Source organism: Panthera onca, chromosome E2 (assembly GCF_046562875.1).
Source record: "Panthera onca isolate mPanOnc1 chromosome E2, mPanOnc1 haplotype 2, whole genome shotgun sequence".
NCBI lineage: Eukaryota > Metazoa > Chordata > Mammalia > Carnivora > Felidae > Panthera > Panthera onca.
In genome coordinates this window covers 40,134,200-40,158,725 of record NC_138353.1, presented here as the reverse complement: position 1 = coordinate 40,158,725, position 24,526 = coordinate 40,134,200, and positions in this window count along the sequence as shown.

The window sequence follows — 24,526 nt, the reverse complement described above, 5'->3', positions numbered from 1 at the left end:
GGCCAGATTAATATCAACTATGATTGAGTTTACTAAAGTAATACGTAAGTGTAGCCAGCTCCTTTATCTGCTCTCGTTTTTCATCACCAAATGAACCATCCACAGGTCTTTAAATATTCTTCCAAGGGTACAAATGTTTTAATCCTTTATCATTTCAGTTGCCTTACTATGGGTACCATCTATTGTGCTGATTGGTATTCTCTAAACATTCCATCTCATAGACTCTTATCTATACTTGGTAAGTATCTCCTTTTTTGCCTCATTCTTAAATATATTTGGAAAAGTAATACTGTATCTTAATAAACATCCACCTGGTTTCTTAAAAGAATAATCTACTGTAGTCTCTGGGGACATTTACACAATGTCAATTAAAAACTGATGAAAGCTGTCTGTAAAACACAAGGGTCTAAAGTAGTAAAAGTGTCTAGTATGGGGGCATATTAGCATTGAACAACAGGTATGCACTTAGCCTTTCTCTCAACTCTAAGGTATTTCTGTATTCAATGCTCACTTGTAGTGAAACACTGTGCTGCCTTAAAATGGGATTCCGGGACCATATATACTCAATTCCTTCCTTCTGTTGGAACCCACCAGTAGAAATAGGGTTATTCATAAATCATAAAAATAATAAATAAGAAGAAACAACAGTGTTGTGTACACATATGTTAATAATGACACTACTAGCAGTACTCGACTTCTACTACTGGCACCTCTTAACTTTAAAGACTCTGCTCAACACCAAGGTCTATGGTAAGGACTTAACAATGATGTTATAATTTAACTTCTAGATCATTTTGTGAAGTAACTATCATTACTCACCTCTATCATAAAACAAAACAAAAAAGTAAGATACAGATGGAAAATGAGCTTGGAATTCCACCTATAGTTATTGGCATGCAGAGGGAATATTTTGAGCAATTTTTTGATGAGAAAGAGACATTGTGAAAAGTCAACTTAAAAAATATTGGCAAGTACTTGAGGCTGTAATAAAGTTTGGTCTGACTTCAGAGTCTGAGCTCTGTAGAGCTTCTAGCTGCCACAGTACACTCCTTCTATGCTGTTAGACTACTCAAAACGGCGAAGAGAAGAGATAAAGATAATTTTCAGCCTAAAATCCTGGGGTTACCCAGAAGCTTATGGTGCTTAACTAAGACAGTGAGCTCAGGTAGATTTAGATATTGCTCAACTTTTCAGAGTGTATGCAGCAAAAGTGCCTGAGTCCTTAGAGGAAGCTGAGCTGTTTCATTTATTCTTTGTTCCTTTTGATGATTAACATGTCCCCATCTTTCCATTTCACTGTAAGAAATAACTCCCTGCTCTGTGTTGCCACATAAAGAACTGTGCACGTGTTGTTTAGAAATCTCAAACTTAGTGGATAATCATAGCCACATACATTCATATGTGCCTTCTGTGTAATTATACTGACTTTGTGAGAATTCAGGCTTATTCCAGGAATAGAAGAAAATCCTATGTGCAAAGATATATTTTCCATGCATTCATATTGCAATTTTAATGAGTTTGAAAAAAAAAAGTTTTACTGCTTCAAAGATTGTTAACATGGTTAAACCTAGGACATTTCAAGTGGTGTCAGTAAAGAAACATGCGTCTTTTTCTGTGTGTGTGTGTGTATGTGTGTGTTTATGATTAAAGTATCAGCTTATGTGGCATTTGCATTACTTTCTAAAATAATGTCTTATCTTTCAAAATAAATCACAAGCAGAGACACTCAATGTGTTGATCATTTTGACAATAAATATCTCTGCCACTAACACAGCAAAGTTAGTTTTCCAAAGAAAGGAACCCACGAGAGAAAATTTCCAAGTGCTCTAAGGATTCTTAGGTTCACTGGATTCTCTGGACCAGAAAGGAATTTCTGGTGACCTTCAGTAGAGTGACAATGAAGAAGGAATCAGCGTCATTAACTTATGCTGATGATGATGTCAGAATGGCTAGGTGTTTATCATGAAAGAAATGAGAAATTGGGTCCCACAGGAGCCCTACATCGCATCAGTAAAAGAACTTCCTCTGTATGACTGCCAAGTTTCCACGTGAGTTTCTCATTCAGAAGAGCTGATACATTGATTTTTTCACTCCAGTTTCTCATTAACTTCACCAATAAAACAAACCCAAGCTTTAATGGTGATTTCATTGATCCAGTCCTATTTTGTCACCATTAATTGGCATTTATTGAGGCTCTATGAAAAAACTGAGTTAGACATTCCATATGACTGACAAATTAAATAGAAAAGAAATTATGATCTCTGACATCCAGAAGAGCAAGCGTGGAAACACTGAGGTTTTGTAAAATCTAAAACCCATGTTCAGTGCTCAGCTCTGCCAGACTCACCGGTCTAAGAGAGTCACTCTGGGCTTCAGGTTACTCACCTGCCAAATGAGGAAAATTATGCCTATCTCACAGGATGGCTGTAAAAATTAAGTAAAATCACTACCATCACATGTCTTGTTCCATACTTGGCACATTATAGATTCTCAATCAGTACTCACCCAAACCTCTTTTTCTGTAAAGGGTTAACATCCTACTAATTTAAGAGACAGAAAAGATACAGAAAAGTACAAAATGAAAGAAAATGTGGGGCTCAGTCGGTTAAACGTCCAACTATGGCTCAAGTCATGATCCCCCAGTTCACAGGTTCAAGTCCTGCATCGGGCTCTGTGCTGACAGCTCAGAGCCTGAAGCCTGCTTCAGATTCTGTCTCCCTCTGTCTCTCTCTCTGCCCCTCACCTGCTTGCACTCTTTCTCTCTCAAAAATAAATGTATTTTTTTTTGTAAATTTTTTTACGTTTATTCATTTTTGGGAGACAGAGAGAGACAGAGCATGAATGGGGAAGGAGCAGATAGAGGGAGACACAGAATCCGAAGCAGGCTCCAGGCTCCGAGCTGTCAGCACAGAGATCGACGTGGGGCTCAAACTCACGAACTGTGAGATCATGACCTGAGCCAAAGTCGGATGCTCAACCGACTGAGCCACCCAGGTGCCCCAATAAATATTTTTAAAAACTGAAAAAATGAAAGGAAATTGGAAAAATCTTAATTTTAATTATTGAAACTATAAAATTATATATGGAAAGAGATATAAAATAAAAACATGACAATTACTGTAATGTATCAGAACCATGATCTTTAGCAACACTGAAGTTATTTCTAGGAGGATTCAAATTTTAATTTATATTTTAAAATCCAGTGAATCAAGTTATTGTCTTAAAGTACAAGTTTATAATACTCTTTATGAAAAATGAATACTGTGTGTGTGTGTGCACTTGTGTGTGGGTGCACGTGTGTGTAAACTTTAACACCAAGAATCAATAATGCTATAGGCAGGTTTGAGATCCAAAAGGACAGTTAGCCTCTGAGTCACTGTCTGGGTTCTATGTAAATGGACTTACCATCTTACACTGCCTTGGACCAAATAGATTTTAAGTTGGTAACACTAGAAATGACTTCCACTTTATTCTTTCCCTTCTCCTTTTGCTTTATTAATTTTAAGGACTTTCCTTCTTCGGTATAAGATTGTTAGCATCTTGACAAAGAGAAGATGAGGGATTTTAATCTGATATCCTGCTCAAACGCTACTGTTTTCAGAATAATAATAGATATAATTCTCAATTTCGTGTATAATAACTGTCAAATTGCAAGTCATACTTTCTAAAGAGTGTGGGTGTTTGTGTATGTATACATGTAGTTCATGTATTTATTTATTTATTATTTTTACTGGTGTCATTTGACATGAAAGCAATCTAGAAATCAGAACATGCCATTAAACCACAGTCACACATTCAAACCATCTCATGATATTTTCATTAATTGTCCTGCTTTTGCTCTTTCAAAGATGATAATCTGCTGAGGGCTGTTCATTTTTAGCTCAATTTTTTCCATGACTGTTATCTGTAACAGGCATGGTTTCATCAATCATAGATTTATTCACAAGTAACTATAATAGCTTAAAATATAATGCAATGATTTCAATTTGATTAGCACACATTAAGACTACAGCTCATGAATAAAGCAAGTATGTTTGGATTCCTGTAGGTATCAACTGTCCGCCCAAACTCTAAGGACACTTAAAAAAAGAGCTCAAACATTCAACCCCTAGGCACTTCTCTCCTAACCAATGGACACCAAAGGCCTTGTAATATCATTTTTATGCAAGTGTCAAGGAAAAGATAGCATAATACCACACCCTTTATTGAATTCCTACTGAGTGAACCTTGTTTTAGAAACTTCAATTATCTTTAATTTACATGGCAAAACTACCAGAGAGAAATTCCAATCTCTGTGAATTCTCATGACCAAAGTTGAAGGTTCACAGATAATAACCTCACCAAAGGATGAAGAGTCAGTGGAGGAATAGGCTTTAAACAGATCTCGAGACTTCAAAAGTCATGTATTCTTTTTTCCCTTCCTACATCCTGGTACATAGTAAATCAAATATGCTCCTATTGGCTGTCATCACGCCACAAGTTGAAATCTGGATTCATTTATTTGGCTCATCATCCTCTAGTGGCCTAGGCATTTTCTGTCCTTTTTATTGCTCTTCAGCAGTAGACACAATTAATAATACACAACAAGTTTGTGATGCTAGAGGGCATTACTATGTGTAAGGAAAATACTTAAACTCTGCTAAAAAACTAGTATTAATAAATGAAAAGAAACATATGTCAATGTAAATCATATTTGTGTGTATCTGTGTTTCCTAAAGAAACAGGACTATAATTCCCTTTTTCATTCCTAAAGAAAATCTTAAATCTTACAAATACATTTTATGATGTATTGAATTTTTTTTCATGTCTGACAAAATATTATACTTGAACATAAGATTTTAAACATTTTGATTTTATTTAATTATCATTCAGGTGATCAGACAATTCCACAGAGATGAGAAGACTATCTTAAGAAAAAGCTAGAGGCAGTTTTTAATACTGATTCCAAGCTACATCTTAGGAAAGGATAATTTTGCTTTTTGATAGTAGAACTAGCAGTTTCGTTGAATCCCCATCTAAATAGAATTTAATAGTGCTTATTTCATGCTCATATGGTCAGGTTTTTGGTCCAATTTGTTTGTAATGAGTTAGAGTAACTGATATGCTAATCAGTGTTAGTTAATTAAAAGCGGAGTTTCCATTTAATATAAAACTCATTAGAGTGCCAACCATATCGCACATTAGATGACCTGATTCACATATTTGAACTCTTAAAATGAGAAGGAGGTGGTAGAAAATCTATTTGATATGTTGCCAGGAGTGTCACTAAGTTGCTTCCAGAAACAGATTTGCTCTAATGATCAGAAGACCTAGGTTCTACTCATCACTCTATTGGTGTTTAGCTCTGACATTTGGGTTTTGGCTCTTAAATCCTCAAAGACTCGATTTTCCAAGAGCAAAGGATAGAATAGGATTAAATAGTGTGTAGGCCCAACTTTCTTGTGATTCTGCAGCCAAGATTCAAAAATGATTCTGTAGCGTGGGTAGCTCAGTTAGTTAAATGTCCAACTTCAACTCAGGTCATGATCTCATGGTTTATGAGCTCGATCCCCACGTCGGGCTCTGTGCTGAGAGCTCATAGCCTGGAGCTTGCTTTGGATTCTCTGTCTCCCTTTCTCTCTGCCCCTTCCCCACTTGTGCTCTGTTTCTCAAAAATAAATAAAACCATTAAAAAAATCTTCAAAAGTATTCAAAGATTTGTCTCTGCTCAGGCACTTTCTAGCTGTGTGATCTTGGGAAAATATATAATCACCCCGATCTTCATTAAGGAGTTAGGATGACATGAGGAAAAACCTGGTACTCACATAGTACTGGTGCTCAACTAAGGGCATGACAATGATGAAGAAAAACAAAAAAAGATAATGATGAGGGTCAGGATACCTGAGAAGTAGGGGGAGCAGCAGAATAAGGAGCTGGAAGAGAGAGAGAAAAAAAAAAGAGTATTCAAGAGGAAGAAAGAAATGCTCCAGTTTATGCATTTTACTGATACTATAAACTTATGAAACTTACAAAAAAATAAACTTTTAAAGAAGAAAAAAATTCATATACATAGTCACTGAAACCTATTCTAGAGGAGCTTTCCTGAAAACCTCATCTACAAGATTCTGCTTACAAGTGTTAATCACACATGTATTTCAGGGTAGAGTAAGTTTTGGGAAAGGATCACTTAAAGAAAACGATCTACGTGGGGTGCCTGGGTGGCTCAGTCGGTTAAGCATCTGACTTAGGCTCAGGTCATGATCTCATGGTTTGTGGGTTCGAGCCCCATGTTGGGCTCTGTGCTGACAGCTTAGAGCCTGGAGCCTAGTTGAGATTCTATGTCTCCCTTTCCTCTGCCCCTCCCCTACTCATGCGGTCTTTCTCTCAAAAATAAATAAACGTTAAAAAAAATTTAAATGAAAATGATCTACAGAAAGTAGGGCCACCCAGAACTTCTAGAATATTAGTATGCACAATGATATATCCATCCTTCCTTCCTTCCTTCCTTCCTTCCTTCCTTCCTTCCTTCCTTCTCCACCTTGCTTCCTTCCTTCCTCACCTTTTTTGAGAGAGTGTTGGGGGATGTAGAGGTTTGGAGATCATACAGGCCTAGTACTCTATGGAGCAAACATTAGGAAATATTAGAATGATAAAAATAAGTGAAGGTTTGGATCCTAGAAACCTGATTAAATAGTCACTTCTGTCATTTAACTATGTCACTTAACAAAGCAAATCCTTGGTGACTGTGTGAGGAAGATGATCCCTTCTTTGAAAGACTGTTTTGAGAACTAAAATCAAAAACAGAAAACGCTATCAGCATGTGATGGAGACTCAATCAATTGATAGCAATAATATGATAGATTCCAGGTGCATTTCCTCTTGCTGAAGCACAAAAAAGAGTAAATTGTGCCTCTTCTCCCATTCTCCACTTGAAATCCATTTGCTATGAAACATCAAAGGCTTATTCCCATATGTGGAACACTGGGGAAACACTTTGTTGTTGTGGATTGCTTCCTTCTTGAAATAGAATGAGAGGAAAATGGAATGGAAAACTAGGGGAGTTTGAAGGGGAGTTCAATGCCTCAAAAGAAGGAATCTGAACTAAGACTGAGAGTGTGGGCAGAATACACATGCTGAGGTTAATGCTATTGGAAGTTAACTAATTCTTTCTGGAGGATGGTTATCATTTGCAGTAAAGCAGCTGCCAACTGTTGTAAAATATCAGGGTAGCTGGATCTGTCACTGAAACAAGCCAATGGGAACAGACCTTATCCTGCAGGGGGCATGATTAAAACCAGAGCCATTTTCACAGATAATCCATTTATAAATCATGGTAATAAAATGGTCATCATGACAGCAGCTCAGTGACATTTTTTCACAAGCTCAGCTGTATCCAGGCAACCAAAACATCTTAACTCAGAGAAAAGAAAGGCAGACTGGGGTTCCAGGAGTCAGGGAGCAAGATCCCACTGTCTGGTTCTCTTTTCCCATGAGAGAAGGTGATGTGTTGATGACTAAAGGAGCTTTATATGACCCTGGTTACTACAGTTCACTTTTTGTGCATGCCAGAATCAACGGACATCAGGAATTTAGGTGTTTCTCAACTCTTTCCTCATTCTAGCAACTGATGAATGGGGAACTCCAAGGCCCATTATATCCATGTCCAATTTTGATCCATTCCTTGCTGTGAGAGATTCAACTGATCAGCAGGAGCTGGAGAGAGAAGAACATATGGCAAAAATCCAGGTATTCTCTACTCAGCTGTTTACATGTGTAATTGCAAATCAACAGTGGCTGAGGTATTATGGAGAAGAGGTTCTAATAAGCATCATTACAGCAACTATCATGCTATAATGCTAGCAAAGTGTCTCTTTCCCTGAGAGGAGAGGTAAGCATACTCTTTTCACTCTTTTGGGATTTTTCTATGCAACCCGTCTTCACAAACTTTTGATGACTGAGCTCTCATGACTCAGCAGGGATTTAGATATTTAAAGTAAAACTAAATTTTATCAAATACTTTTCCTTCACTTTTAAGCACTATAACACAAATATATTTGTATAAATTCCATCAAATGACTTGCTTTAATGGAAAGACCAAAATATCATGGATTGTTAAACATAAATTTATAGATATTAACTTCTATGCGTGTGTACATATGCACATATATTAGATGAGATTCTCTTTGTCATGTCAACGGAGAATAATAATCCTTACTCAGCTACACAAGATGAAAGCAGAAGTATAAAAGGCAAAGTGCTATGGTCAGGGTAACTATTTAATATTAGCATTATAGCATGAAAGATGCTGCCATGGTTCCAATAGATCCCTTTACCCTAGCCCCTTTTTAAACTTTATTGAAGAATAAGTGAAAAATGTAATTGTGCCTATTTAAAGTGTTCAAGGTGATGATTTGATATACCTATACATTATGGAATGGTTACAACGATCAAGATAATTAGCATATCCATCACCTCACACAGTTAACGGTGTCTGTGTGTGTGTGTGTGTGTGTGTGTGTGTGTGTGTTTGCGTGGTGAGAATGCTTCAGATTTACTTTTGTATGTCAATTCCAAGTGTGCTTTCACCAGTATCAGCTAACCTCTTTCCTTCTTGGTAGGAAGCTTGCCCTCAGGCTGTCAGTACAAGGCTGTCATCTTGTTTTAGTACAGCAAGAACTTCAAATGCCTGGGGAAGACTTCAACCAATAAATGAGGAATATAGCCAGTTATGTTGACATCTTTTTGGGGAAATTCCAATATTTCCATGGAGGCACTTTATATGTCTGCCTGTGTGTAATACATGCTGTCTCTAGAGATCACATGTGGGACTAAGCCAAAATTTCCCTCCCTGGAATTTTGTTTGGTACTACATCTTTGTGTGATCTCTTTCTTCCCACTCCCCACTATCCTACCGTGTTTTCCTGAATATTCCTTCATGTTAAATCTACATTGCCATGGATCCTTTTCTTTATAGTTCTTTCCCAGGAGCCCAGCTTGGATATCTGGAAAGGGGATGGAAATAGTTAGGACCTGAGTGGAGACTAGACTTAAGAGAGGCTCCCAAGGACCTATTATATTTCATGTGTGAAACCTAGGAATCATACAGTAGCCAGAAATATACTCCAGGTGAAAGCATCACACAGGAGATGGCTAGATGGTTCGAGACCATGATCTGGATACAAATAATTACATTGATTAAACATTAATAATTCACAACTATAATAATTTCCAGCAATGACTGAGGCTTTGGGTTATGTGCTGTCCTGAGAGCTTTAATGCATTTCCCCCCTCATTCAGTGCAGACAACATTGAGGTAAGAGTTATTACTCTTTAACAGATGTGGATACAGAGGCCTGACAATGTTTTGTAACTTATGTAAGGTTTCATAGTTGTGGACCTGGATTTGTGCCTATGTGTGTCTGACTCCTGAGATTTTAAGTGTAATCACTATGTTGTAAAAGGTGCTTACCAGCTAACATTTTCCCTGAAGAAAAAAGTGAAGACCAAGTCTGATAGGATGAAGCTGGTGTGATAACTAGTTGTAGCAAATGCTATATTTTAATGTACATCTCTGTGTCCCTTGAATGTGTCTTCCAGGGACAGAAAGGTTAATGCCCACTGTAGTAGAAAAATACTTTTTGTTTTTTACCCTTAATAAATCTACCCCCACACCTCCTACCACCCTCCATATACGGACACGTGCAGCCCCCATTGCCCTACCTTCCAAAACTCAGCAAACCTTAACAGTGGCATACTCAAGGCCACATAGCTAATAGAGGCAGGTTTGGCTTTGAATCTGTATCTTCTGACTCCAAGCCCATATAGATTTCTTTCCAACAATATCATGCTAATTTAGTGTATCATTCCCAAATCCTGGGCAAATTCAGAACTGGCTTAGTATTAGACGGTTATCGAAGTATAAGTTTCCAGTGGAGATGCCAAAACCAAGGCTTTATAAACCTCAACTTTCTAAAGGGATGGTGAGATTCAGTTTTCCTTGTCATTCGCCTGCCAACCCTCTACCCTTTGGACTCAGCCTTGCTTTGAAATGCTAATTTAGAGTGCTTCAAGTAGGTATTAACCAAAAATTATTAATAAGTACTTCTCAAGCTCAAGTGTAATAGGCCCCATAGAAGACACAAAATTGTTTATTCAACATATTTAAATGTGTCTTAAATGAACTAATTGCTTTTCCTGGGTGCTGTGCCAGATTTGTGGCTTTATCCATATGGTAGAGATTGGGAATCTGAAAGGAGAGGCTATAGACCAGCAGACACATCTCTCAGTGCATCCACAGACAAGGAGATGCTAATATCAATTATTTCATAGAACTAAGGTCATAAACATAGTTTCTGTCTTCCTGAATTGAGCTCTGACCACACCAAGGGGATGAAGAATAATGTGTACACTATATAGACATCTAAAACAACTGTATTTCTTTATTTGCGAGGAATTATGGAGACAACCCTCATTTCCATTCTGCCACCTCATTTCCCTGAAATGCAGGGTCATTTACACATAGTTCCCATAGGAATTTACTCAAATGTTGCCCCTTGATTACAATCAATTAAGTCGGATGACCATTTGCCTATTTGCTCTCAGATCTGCTCATTTCTCTTCACCTGCTCTTTTATAATACCTGCAAATTACATTCACAAAGCCAACATGTGGTTCTATGCAGGCAATGGACACCCTGGGAGAAAATTGAAGGATCAGGTAAGGGAAGAGGATAGCCTGCATCTCTCCTTCTCTCTATGCTTTGGGAGGCACTGCTGAGGAAGGGAATATATTTTCCATTACTGCATATACTCCCAGATAGGGAGCCACCAGCACTGAGATTTAAAGCTCCCATTAAGTGAAACCATATCTTGTGTTCCAGAAAATGCCATTTTTTCTTTTATTCCTTGGGGCGGTAGCACTTTCCAGTTGTTGCTACTATCCTGATTTCCTCAGTATCTCCCACGCCCTTGGCCTTTTAGGTTTTCCAACATCTTTGTGTCTAGTGTCCCGATCAAATTCTTCTATTGAACTACCTCTTGTGGGCTCATTTTCCCCTGACTGTAAAACTGGTTTCAGCCTCTTGCCGTTTATGGAGTAGGTATGTGAACTTATTCTTAACCTTGGTGTCTCCCCCAAATGAGTACAGCAGAGTGTCCATCCCCCTAAACAAATCCAACCTTTATTTTCAGAATATATGTACTTCCCCTTTATACACATTTACCCAGGCTTTCTATCACTCATGCACATACATGTGACTCAATGAAAAATTTCCAAAACTTATCAACAAGACCTCATTTATTTGATAAGAATCCTTAAGGATGTAGATTTCAGCTCTGAAGAGCAAAGAGAAATAGCAAAAAAGGAACAGCTCTAAGAGTCCAAGTAAGCACTCGTGAGGGCACTTCGGGCAGTAAGCCAGACTCTGCTCTTACTTTACATACAGTTCCCGTAAATGCAGATACCCAATTTCACAGGAGCTTGAAAAAGAACAAATAGGAATTCCAACAGCCACTGAAACACAGTAATAAGACTGATAGTTGATAAAGAGAAAATGATAACTGGAAGCAAAGCTTTAAAATTAATATTAATATTCCCAAAGTGAAACAAGTTAGAACTTTTTGATGTAGGAGAAAACAGACTGCCCATATGTGTGAGTAATAATCCAATACGAGAATAGGGGCAAAAGAAGCTAGTATATACTTAGTACAGGGAATCAGTTTAGAGGTTAAATATGTGTCATTTCAATGTTGGGACACTTAAAAAAGATCTGTTAGGTGTGTATAATTCTGATTATTTTACATTTGAGGAAAACAAGGCCCTTTAAAGGCTTTAAAGGCCTTTGCTGATGTCGCATGTCCACACGTCCAGGAGAAGGGAACGTATAGGGATGTAAAACCCGGTGGATCTCACTCAAAATCCCATGGCATTATTGCTCCAGGTGGGACAACAGTTGTTGTTTAGAATCAAGATCTTCAGATTCTTTCATCTTAAGAGAAACAGTTCATTTTTCCAAGTACCCACATTTTAGGAAAGTGGTTAAGCATCTAATATATCGTAGAAAAACTTGCACTTACTACAAAGGAAAAGTACACTGTTTTGAGGATTGGCTGCTGGAAGCGTTATATATGCAGGGGGAAAAAGAGGGCAACGTGAAACAGCTTAGATGCATGCAGTGCTACTGAACCTGACAGGACTCCACATTGCAACTCAACTTCTATTTGTTCTTAGTGACCATTTATAAACCAGTTGTTAAGCCCTGGCTTTCCTATCCGTCCCTCCAGAAATATCCACATTGTCTAGGACGGCCAGATTCAAAGCAGCTTCAGACATACAAGTACCAATCACTTCCTCTGCTGGTGAATGGAATTTAATCAGACTAGCAAACTAAACCAAAGTCACACAAAGGGTAATATTTGATGCGTTTAACAAGAAACCTTTATGCAACTGTTCCCATCAGTCAGAATAATACAGTGCTATTTTTACTTCATCTTGACTTTCCACAGAAAACTTTAAAAAGCTGAGGATCACTGCTGACTGTGAAGAGATGGTCTCCCACCCTCTAGAGGGACTCACTGCTGTCTCCATGAGACCTAAGGGGGGGGGGGGGTCAGTGATGTGGCTGTTGCAAACAAGGTGACATTCTCTTTCTCTGTGTCTGAAATAACGACCGGTTGCTACAGCATCACACCCTGCTTCCCTCCTTCTTTTTATCCCCTGTTCACCAAGTACTTCCACCTTCAATGGAATGTGTGACATTTATTTATTAAACATTTATTGCACATGTATTCCATGCCACTTGTCATGCTGGGCACCCTGAGGATAACAGGAACAGGTTATAGATGCACCTTTCAGAAGCTTGCAATAAAGGAAGGAGGATTAAGTTTAAGCCAAAATTGTGAAAATTATGACTCCTGATTCCCCTTGGATCAATCACTAAGCTTTATCGCTGCCACACTAATATCCTTTTATACTACTTACTTATTATTATACATTCTGGTTTGGGTTAGAACCAGTCCTCACCTGGACTACTGTCATCATTTGTGCCATCTTTTTTGTTTGTGATATTCAGCTTCTATTCATTTATTTATTGAGAGATAAAGGGAGTATGTGAGCAGAGAAAAGGCAGAGGGAGAAGGTGAGAGAAAACCCTTTAAATTTTTAAAAACTTTACTTATTGAGAGAAAGAACAAGTAGGGGAGGGGCAGAGAGACTGGGAGAGAGAGAATCCCAAGCAGGCTCCACACTGTCAGCTTGGAGCCCAATGTGGGGCTCACACTGACTGACTTTGAGATCATGACCTGAGCCAAAACCAAGAGTCGGACGCTTAACCAACTGAGCCATCCAGGTGCCCCAGGAGAGAGAATCTTAAGCAGGCTCCATGCTCAGCATGGAGCGTGACGAAGGGCTCAGTCTCACAACTGTGATTTCATGACCTGAGCTGAAATTAAGAGTCGATGCTTAACTGACTGAACCACCCAGGTATCCTCATTATTAAGCTTTTAAATTTAATTATAAAAACATAATTTAAAAAAGCACAAATAGCAATCGTACAACTCAGTGAATTTTTACACTATGAACTTACACACTCTCTCCTGGACTAAGAAATGGAATACAACCAGTACCCAGAAGTCACCTACACAAAACTTTCCATTTTCTACCACAAAGACAATGCTGAATTCAAACACTATGGATGTGGATTCAAATTTTTTGTATAAATGGAATCATATAGTATGTGTTTTTCATGTCTCTTTTCTTTTGTTCAATGCTTTGTCAGATTCCTCAATGTTCTATGCAGTGGTAATTTGTTGATTCTCATTGCTGCAAAATATTCCATTATGTGATTATACCGTAGTTAATTATATAAGCTACTCTTGATGTGCATTTGGTTTGTTTTTAAATCAGGTGTGTACAATTCTGATCATTTTACAGTTGAGGAAAACAAGGCCCTTTAAAGGCAGATACCTTTGCTGACGTCACATGTCCACGTGTCCGTGACAAGGGAAAGTACAGGGATATAAAACCCAGTGGATCTCACACAAGATAATGTTTCTATAAATTTCTTGCATATCTCTTTTGGTGCATGTATGCATGCATTCCTGGTTGGGTAATAAACCTCGGGATGGAATTAATGGGCCACCTGGTTATACGCACATTCAGCTTAAGTAGTATAGACAACCAGTGTCTGGTAGGCACACTCCCATTAGTGGTGTAGGAGAGGATTTACCATCCAATCCTGCTCTACAAAAAATCCTCTTTATTTACTTTCTGAGACATAAATATGATCATGTGATGTTCCTGTTTAACAGCTTTTAATAGATAATTATTGTCCTTAAGATATTGTTCAAAATTCACTAGTACCCAAAAGGTCTGCAGCTTCTGTCCTCACCTCCATCTCCAGAGGAATCTCACACCTCTCTGCCTCTGAGGTTCTCCCCTCTGACCACAATGAAGCTCTCCCAGGTTCACATGCATGCTGTATGCTCATGGTCCTCTGAGCTCACACTCGACTCGCCTGAGATGTTTTTCCAGACTCACCTGTCTCATATTGCTTCCCCCCTCCTCTTCCTCTCCTGAAATTACCCATCACATGACCCCAAGAAAACTTCCTTCATTATACAAGGCAGTGACCAAAGTGGCATAATTTCCTCATTTGCTTACTTGCCTACTGTCTGTATTCCCCACTAGAATTTAAGCTTCAAAGGAGCTGGGAATTTCATAACTTGGTCACTTCTTAGTTTCTAGTATCTGATAGTGCTCAGCACCAAGTAGGTGCTCAATCAAAATTTGTACATGAATAAAGGAAACAGCATATTTGTACATTTTCTTCTTCCCCTCAAGTTGGTTGGCTGATGGCTCAGAGCCTGGAGCCTGCTTCGGATTCTGTGTCTCCCTCTCTCTCTGCCCCTCCCCTGCTCATAATCTGTCTCTCTCTCTCAAAAACAAACAAACATTAAAAAAAAAAAAAAAAGAAATGGGGACAGAAAAGCTAACAATATGTTTAGGCAAGAGAGAGAAGGTAAATCGAAGCACTTAACTTTCTTTTTCTTCACTTCTTGTACCCAAATATTTTTTTTTTTTGCTTAAAGACTTCAGTTTTTTACTATCCTTTCCAGCAGCACCAGTTAACAGTATTAATCAATTTTTGAGGAATTTATATCATACTGTCTTGCCCCCAGAACACAAATGTATAAACACCAAGGCATGTTCATGAAAGGCCATTTGGAATGGTGGGAAATGGCTTAGGCAAAACAAAAAAAAGGATATTGGGAAATACACACACACACACAGCTTGCATAGGAAGGCTTCTATTTATACTTTAAACTACTATCTATGGGTAAATAAATAATAATATTACCTAATATTCATTGAGCAATATATGTCATGCACTCTTCTTTTTTTTTAATGTTTATTTTTGACAGAGAGAGATAGAGCATGAGCGGGGCAGGGGCAGGGGCAGAGACAGAGGAGACACAGAATACAAAGCAGGCTTCAGGCTCTGAGCTGTCAGCACAGAGCCTGATGCGGTGCTCGAACTCACAGACCACGAGATCATAACCTGAGCCGAAGTCAGACACTCAACCGACTGAGCCACCTAAGCACCCCTGTCATGCACTATTCTAAGACATCTAGCTAGGTATCTACTTTGTGAGGGGCATGAATTTGGCCTAAGCAGACATCTGATTGATTAATCACAACTTGATTTGAAAGTAATGTGTGTGTGTGTGTGTGTGTGTGTGTGTGTGTGTGTGTGTGTGTTTTGCTGACGTTAGTATCATCACCACCACTATGCTTTATTGAGAACCTAGCATACTCCTGCTCCAAAGTAGTCCTTTAGCATGAGGTGGAGGTGGGGAGAAGCAAGTGTGGAGGAGAGGCATGATGTGATTCTATCAGATGATCTGGGTGATGATGATGATGGTGATGATGACGACGTGGGGCTTCAGAACAGAACTGCACATGTAGAGGAGAGGACTTCTCTATCAGACAAAGCAAGTGACTACCACAGAGGGAGAAGAAAGCTCTTCTTCAAGTAATTACTTAAATACTGGCATTCCATCTCAAGCAAGCTGAGCAAATCAGAATGTCTTTCTGGGAAATTTGAGGTTAGAGGCAATTTAATGTAGTAAAAATGTGCTCTGTATGTGAATCAACAGGGAAAAAGCAGTTTGTACAAACCAGAGTGTGGCACATATATAGAAGTAAGCAAAGAAAAGAAGAACAAAGTTTAGGATTAGCTGGACTCTATGGATTCCCAATTCTATTCCTGGAGAAACCCTGTATACTGTTGGTTTTCCAGAGAAATTCCAGTAGTTATCCAAAAAAGAAACTCCACAGGGCTTCTTCATAAATTATGGCATCTTTATTAGGAAACTGTGACTCAATTATTTCTCTGAAGGTTCTCTATGATTTCCATGGATAATGGTAGAATAGTTGTGAGAAATGTTTGTTGTGCAAGAAAATGTTTGTTAGTGAAAGACAGAGAGAGAGAGGGAGAGGAAGGAAGGAAGGAAGGAAGGAAGGAAGGAAGGAAGGAAAGAAGGAAGGGAGGGAGGGATGAAGGGAGGGAGAAACGTATAGGTGACATCCCAAATAAACTTTTCTTTTTGGAGAATGACATCTTTTGTTGTCTGTCAGAAAGTAGTGCTCAAGACTGGGTTTTTGAATTGGGCTTTGGAAGCTTACTGCTCTCTCTAAGGTCACCTGTACTTCTGAATGTTTAGTCTAGCATATGTGACAAGCTGTGTCTTGCAAGGGGAATCTAAATTTCCTTCTGCTCTGAAAATGGGAAAGAGGAACTGTTGATATTATTAACCCTTTTCAAGATGGGCCTGAAGACATATAATCCTTTTTCTCACATCTGGCACATCCACAACAGAAGCCATATTCTAGAATCCACAATACCCAATGGTATTTTATAGAATGAATGTCCAACATATGAAAACAAATCAGTGTCATAATATAAAAAGCCAGATACTGTTCATGTAGTGTAGCTAAGTTACTCTTTCCTTCTTGTCTTTCTCTTCAATAGTGTCTATACACACACACACACACACACACACACACACACACACACACACATATATACACATCTATGTATTCACACATATATACACATATATTTATATACATATATTTAAAATATCGGGTCTACTGCTAACCAAATTGACAGAAACCTGAGTATTCGTGTTTGTGTGTTTTGTACAGAATTAGTGCTCAGCGTCAGTGTCCCTCATTCTATCTAAAGTATGAAAATGAAAATCTAGTAAATGTGTATTACCAAAACAATTCTTTAAGTTTATTTATTTACTTTGAGAGAGAGCGGGGAGGAGGGATCAGAGATAGAGGGTGAGAGGGAGAGAACCCCGAGCAGGCTTCTCACTGTCAGCAAAGAGCCCCCAGCGCGGGCTCGAATCCAAGAACTGTGAGATCATGACCTGAGCTGAGATCAACAGTCCAACACTTAACCAACTGAGCCACCCAGGTGCCCCCAAAACAATTCTAATGGGAGTAATGCAACTCTGAGCTACCCAGAACATGGCTAAAAGCACTGACTCAGAAGCATGACCATATCTACATCTAGTAGTATTCTGGCTCAGCCACTAACAAGGTATGAAATGTTAGGCAACATACTTAACCTCACTGTATCCCAATTTCCTGATAGGCTTCATGTGTTAACATATGCAACTAGTTAGAACATTCCCTGATGCTGTTTTATCTTATATATATTATCAGTAAATTTTATCTTATAAATGTTAATTATTAGTGGCTAAAAATATTGAAACTACATTCATGCGTTTCTATCTTTTGCCACATACTTTTTAGTAACTTGAATCACACCTTTCAGAAATTAAAAAAAAAAGAAAGCCTAATTGCATGTAACAAATTTTGTTAGAGACACACAGTATATAATGGGACCACTGAGCTAGATATTGAAGTCATAAATAAGAAAAAATGCAAGAATTCCTCCTTTGTGGAAAAGCAAAGTCATGTGGCCCCCCAGAATGGTAGGTATTTTGGAGGAGCAAGGACAGAGAATACAATTTAAGCGCCTTGCCATGATCCAGGCTAAGATGACAAGCCCTGAACTAGCATTTCCCAAAATGAGGTATCTATACCATGGGGAGGCATGGGATAAGTTACAGGGTGCAGCAGAGGTTAAAAATAACACCATCTACATAATGAGTCCCCCTTTTCATTGCTATTTCAGTCCTTCTGATTATACAAAGTGGGTCTCAGTTTGGAGATGGTTGTTCACACCTCTCTGAAACTTGCTAATCCCCATCTCAGCAGTCAGAGCTGACCTCCATGCAGTGGCTTCCGGCAAGAATTACACAGGTACCTTATACAAAACAAAACAAAACAAAAAAAAAAAAAAAAAAACACACACACACACAAAAAAATTATAATCACTTTATCTTCTCTTTTCTGTCCTGAGCTGGTTTTCCATTCTTAATTAGGACAAAAGGTTTCTTTTTTATTCTTATTTATTTTTAATTTTTTTAATATTTTTGAGAGAGAGAGAGAGAGAGAGAGAGAGAGAGAGAACGAGCAAGGGAGAGGCAGAAAAAGAGGGAGACACAGAATAGGAGGAAGCAGGCTCCAGGCTCTGAGCTGTTAGCACAGAGCCCAACATGGAGCTCAAACTCACAGACCATGAAATCACGACCCGAGCCGAAGTTGGACACTTAACCAACTGAGCCACCCAGGCTCCCCAAACCATAAGGTTTCTTTTTAAAATAAATGGATTTAAGTTTTTGAATTTAGATAAATATATTAGGTAAATAATAGTTAACATGTTATGTGGTTACAGAAAACATTAAAAAGGTGGTAGTCACTGGCCGAAACTAGGTGTGCATTGGACAGCAAAGATAAAAGAACAGATAAGAGAAATGTTTAGAAGGTAAAAGAAGCAGATATTAGTGATTTGTTTATAAAGGAAAGAGCTACAAATGGCCAAGTGGTCAAATGATTCTGAGCCTCAGCCAAACCTCCAGTTGGTCAAGGTATCTGAAGAGCCACATGACAAACACTGGCTTTGCCTGCAGGTAGGAAGCCCATCTGAAGAATGTCTAATAAAGCTGAACCACACTTCCTCTGTCTTCAATTCCTTAAACAATTACATCTCTGCACAATTACTTTTCTTGGCCATTTTGGGGAGTGCTCTGTAGAATCAGCACCCCTCTGGAGAGTCTCAATAGGCATCATTAATTATCTTCTCTATTCAAAATGATGGCATTTGCTGTATCATTTAATCAGGGCATCCTTGGAATGTGGCAGTATTCCAGTAAAGTTAAAAAAAAAAAAAACTGCACAAGTTACTTGGTCTTTAATCCCCCCCAAATGCAACTTTCTGTCCAAAATAATATCATCATCTTACTTTGTGAAGAATTTCTGATAGCTCTCCCCTCTCCTGTTCTGCTGGATTAGGCTGGTATATTTGGAATCATTATTAGACTGGAGCAGTGTCATTTACTAACAGTAGAGACTTAGAGGAAAGAAGGATACAAAAACACAGAACATAATCTCTATGAGTTTCAAGATCCACAGGAAAATAGTATCTGTTCTGTACACTTCACAGAGTTGTTTGGGAATAGCTAAGAAAATCATATGGAAAAATATCCTGTAGTAACTTTTGGTGAAAATTAACAAACAAAAAAAGGAATCTGCGTTGCTCAGTGTTTAATCTAACATATTTCAGGGTCACAAGCACCCATACTAATTTGTGATGAAATCCACAACTACCAGACTGAGATGCTTGCTCCTTTGGACAGCATTTTCTTGCCCCCAAAACAGCAAATCAAACCCTCGGTTGCACTCATAACTTTGTATGTGTCTGTATACACCCAAAGCTTCTCAACTTGTGCACACTGACATTTGGGGCCAGATAATTCTGCATTGGGGCTGTTCTGTGCATTGTAGGATGCTTAGCAGCATCCTACTAGCATCTAATCTACCCATTAGATGCTAGTAGCATGCACCAGCTGTGACAACCAAAAATATTTCTAGATATTTGGCTGGTAGGTCAAAATAATCCCTGGTTGAGAACCACTGCTAAAGAGGTATGTGTCATTTCTCTCACTGTATTGAAGTTGTTTGCTTTCATGGCTTTCTATATCCGATGAGAAATAATCTATATGGTGCTGAGCACTGAGGTCCATGTATAGTGGATGCTTATTTCCTCTGGATTTTCTAGACAACACTTACTATATAGACAGGCAGAAGTTCCTATTTATCTTCTTTTTTAAAATTCTTTAAGTTTGGGGTGCCTGGGTGGGTCAGTCAGTTGAGCGTCCAACTTTGGCTCAGGTCACGATATTGCGGTTTCTGAGTTCGAGCCCCGCGTCCGGCTCTGTGCTGACAGTTCAGAGCCTGAAGCCTGCTTCGGACTCTGTGTCTCCTCCTCTCTCTTCCCCTCTCTTGCTCATGTTCTGCTCTCAATAATAAATAAACATTAAATTTTTTTTAATAAATAAAATTCTTTTAAGTTTATTTGTTTTGAGAGAGACAGAGAGAACAAACAGGGGAGGGCTGGGGAGGGGGGGAGGGAGGGAGGGAGGGAGGGAGAGAGAGAGAGAGAGAGAGAGAGAGAGAGAGAGAGAGAATATCCCAAGTAGGCTCTGCTCTATCAATGCACAGCCCGACTCAGCACTTGAACCCATGAACTGTGAGATCATGACCTGAGCTGAGATCAAGGGTTGAATGCTTAACTGACTAAGCCACCCAGGCGCCCCTCCTATTTATCTTCTGTCTGCACTTTAAGGAGATAACTAGTGAGGGGGTTGATGTATAAAAGTCTCAGTAACATGTCCTCAGTGAGCAATTAACAACTGATCAAAAGGCAGCAGCCTAAATAAACTGATTCAAAGGCAGCAGCACCTAAATAATTTTCAACTCAGCATTTCCAGTATCAGACATAGTGTAGAGCGTGTAGGGGATTCTCAATGATTATTTAGGGATGAATCAGTGAATGAATGAATAGAAGGATGAATCGAGAAAGACAGCCTCATATTCACAGGCCAAACATTCTCACATGTGTACACCCTTAATCTTCCCCTGGAGTTACTATGACTACAAACATCTGAGCTGCCAACTTTCTGCCTGAAACTCTAAACAAGATTCCAGGTGAGGAAGCATCTTTGGCAGGAACCCAGCAGAACCAGCAGCAGCTCGCAGGAGGAAATCTGCACAGACTTAAGTGAAAATCAGATTCATCATAGCTGAACTAATCTGTGACTAGAAAAAAATATCATGGCAAGTCACCGTGATTGGGTAGGGACACGAAGAACTGAAATCAGACGATTTAATGTCAGTTTCACAGAGGCAGTGTCCAAAACAGGTATTACTCGTGCTGTTACTTCTATAAAGCTCTGTTGTTGAATCAGGGGCAGAACATTTTAGATCTAAAGTGTGTGTGGGGAAAGAGGAATCCCTGTGGGCCACCACAAAGTTTCCTCTTTATGCCTCTTACAGAGAAATCTGCCACTTCTAAATTGATTTGGATTCTGCTAGGAGCTTTTTCAACCTCAGGGGATTGGACTGGCTTTCATGGAAGAGGAAGGGTCATGATCTCCCGGAGAGAGATTTCTACCACCATCTACTCAGCATCAAGTCCTCATCTTCAGGAGCTATTTGAGTTGAGATCCTGAGAGTTTATGTAGTGTCTCTGTTCAAGAAAGTTTTAATGTTGAGGCTTCCTTGTTCTCTACTCAACTAAACCATACTCAAAGTTTAGGACATCTCTTAAGGAAAATACTCTAAGAATTATTTCCTAAACTCCTAACACCTGTTATGTCTAACAAAATTCCTTCCTATAATGATTGCATTTATCTTTATGTTTATTATTTCTATTAGATTTAAATTCCTTGAGGGCAAAAATAGTGTCTGAATAATAATAAGTTATTATTATTATTATTATTTTAAAGAAGGAAGAGAAGATAAATTTCAAATTTTGCTCAAGAATACTATAACCTAGTCAATGACTGTAGCATTTTATAAAACAAATCGTTACATTTAATTTTCAAAACAAATTTATGAATTAGGTCCAACTGTATATTTTTATGTCTGTAGTCCTACATAAAGGCTCTGGCACAGTGATGATCAGCAAGTAATGTTGCAGTGAATTTATATAAAAAGAAGTGAAAAAAAAAATAAAGCAAAGAACAGGTCAAGGAGTACCACAGATTCAGGTCCAGTATTTGCTAATGGACTCTAGAATGAAAGTACAAAGACCTGAATGTGAACTTCAGTTTTATATCTTGTTTGAGAATTTACTTAATTATCCAAGTCCCTACTTTCTATATTAAAGTTTATGGATCATGATATTCACTAAACAGAATGGTTGAGAGGATGTGGAATTTAGTAGCTCCATCTCTCCTGCTATTAAAATTCATTTTATCAACTGTAAAAATCATAAAGAAAAAAAATAAGGTAAAAGAGGCATTCAGATCAAAACTGGTTATTCATTTCCTCTCTGACCCTAATCTCAGATTTTTTGGGGATTAGGGAAATTTTTTTTTTTAATTTTTTAACGTTTATTTATTTTTGAGACAGAGAGAGACAGAGCATGAACGGGGGAGGGTCAGAGAGAGGGAGACACAGATTCTGAAACAGGCTCCAGGCTCTGAGCTGTCAGCACAGAGCCCAACGCGGGGCTCGAACTCACAGACCACGAGATCATGACCTGAGCCGAAGTTCGGCCACTCAATCGACTGAGCCACCCAGGCGCCCCAGGGGATTAGGGAAAATTAATACCCCCCATTAAAAAAAAAAATTTAGTTATTAAGTCTAGTTATTATGCAACATTCTTAAATGCCGAGCTCATTTACTTAAATTAATGACATACATTTCATATTCAACATATTTAGAGAGGGAGCACAACAGTAAATATAGTTAGCTAACATTCACAGAAATCATCAGAAATCCTAACCTTGAAATTCTTGGTATCTTTGTCCAACTTCACTAAAGTGATAATTTAGAAAATTGCAATTCTATTTAATACTCTAATGTTAATGGGGTATTTCTGATAAGTTTTAATAGGTCCAAGTTCTAGAAACATATAAAACTTGGTACCTAAACACTGGAGTATATATTTACCATCAATAAACTATTGTAACATAATTTAATTTGTTTTCCAAAAGTATTGCTCAATAAGATTCTATGATCAACGATTACTTCTTCTGTGAAATATTTTCCACGATAATTTGAGAAAATTTTCACAACACTTTATACTAATAGAAGAAAACAACTCTGGTTGAAAGGTCTTAAATAAGCTCCATTAGCAAAAGATCTGTGTATGACTAATACATTTTTTACTTCCGGATACAGATCAATTTTCTTTAAGTAAGTAGACTCTTGCCATATCTAAGATTCTATACGAACACTCCAATTAACAAATATAACTCTAACATATTCTTTTCATCATAAAATGAAGTAAAATTTCATTAAACATTACTGACCTAATTTCTTTAATATTATAAATTAAGTCATATGCAAAATTATTAAATTAAATTATACCGGATAAAACTATAATTTTATTTTTTCTTTAGCATTGTGGTATCTCATAAGGTCATGTAAAGGTGGGATGTAATACTGCATTTCAGTGGCTCATAACTGGTAGATATTTATTTTTTATAGTTAATATATAGTGTTATATTAGTTTTATAAATACAATATAGTTATTTAACAGTTTTATATGTTACTCACTGCTCATCATGATAGGTGTATTCTTATCCCCTTCAACTATTTCACCCATCCTCCCTTCATCTCCCCTCTGGTAACCCCATCAGTTTGTTCTCTATAGTGAAGAGTCTGTTTTGTGGTTTGTCTCTTTCCTTCTTTGTTTCTTAAATGCCACATGAGTGAAATTATATGGTATTTTTATTTCTCAGACTGACTTATTTCACTGAGTATTATTCAATCGCAATCATCCATATTGTTGCAAATGGCAAGATTTCATTCTTTAACATGGTTGAGTAATATTCCAACATATATTTATGGTTATATTTATATAAATATTCATATATTTATATTTATTTCCATTTTCTTATTTTATTCACCTATCAACAGACACTTCAGCTGCTTCAATAATTTGGCTAGTATAAATAATGCTGCTATAAATACAAGGTTGCATATATCTTTTTGATTAGTGTTTTTATATTCTTTGGGGTAAGTAATCAGTGGTGGAATTACTGGACTACATGGTAATTTTATTTTATTTTTTGTTATTTTTTTGAGGAACCTCCATACTGTTTTCCATGGTGGCTGCACCAGTTGGTATTCCCACCAACAGTGCATGAGGGTTCCTTTTTCCCTACATCCTCGTCAACACTTACTGTTTCCTATGTTTTTTATTTTAAACATTTTGACAGGTATGGCATCTTATTATAGTTTTGATTTGCTTTTCTCTGATGATGAGTGATGTGGAGCACCTTTTCATATGTCTGTTGGTCATCTGTATGTCTTTGGAGAAATGTCTGTTCATATCTTCTGCCCAGTTTTTAATTGCATTATTTGGTTTTATGGGGGGGTGAATTGTATATGTTCTTTA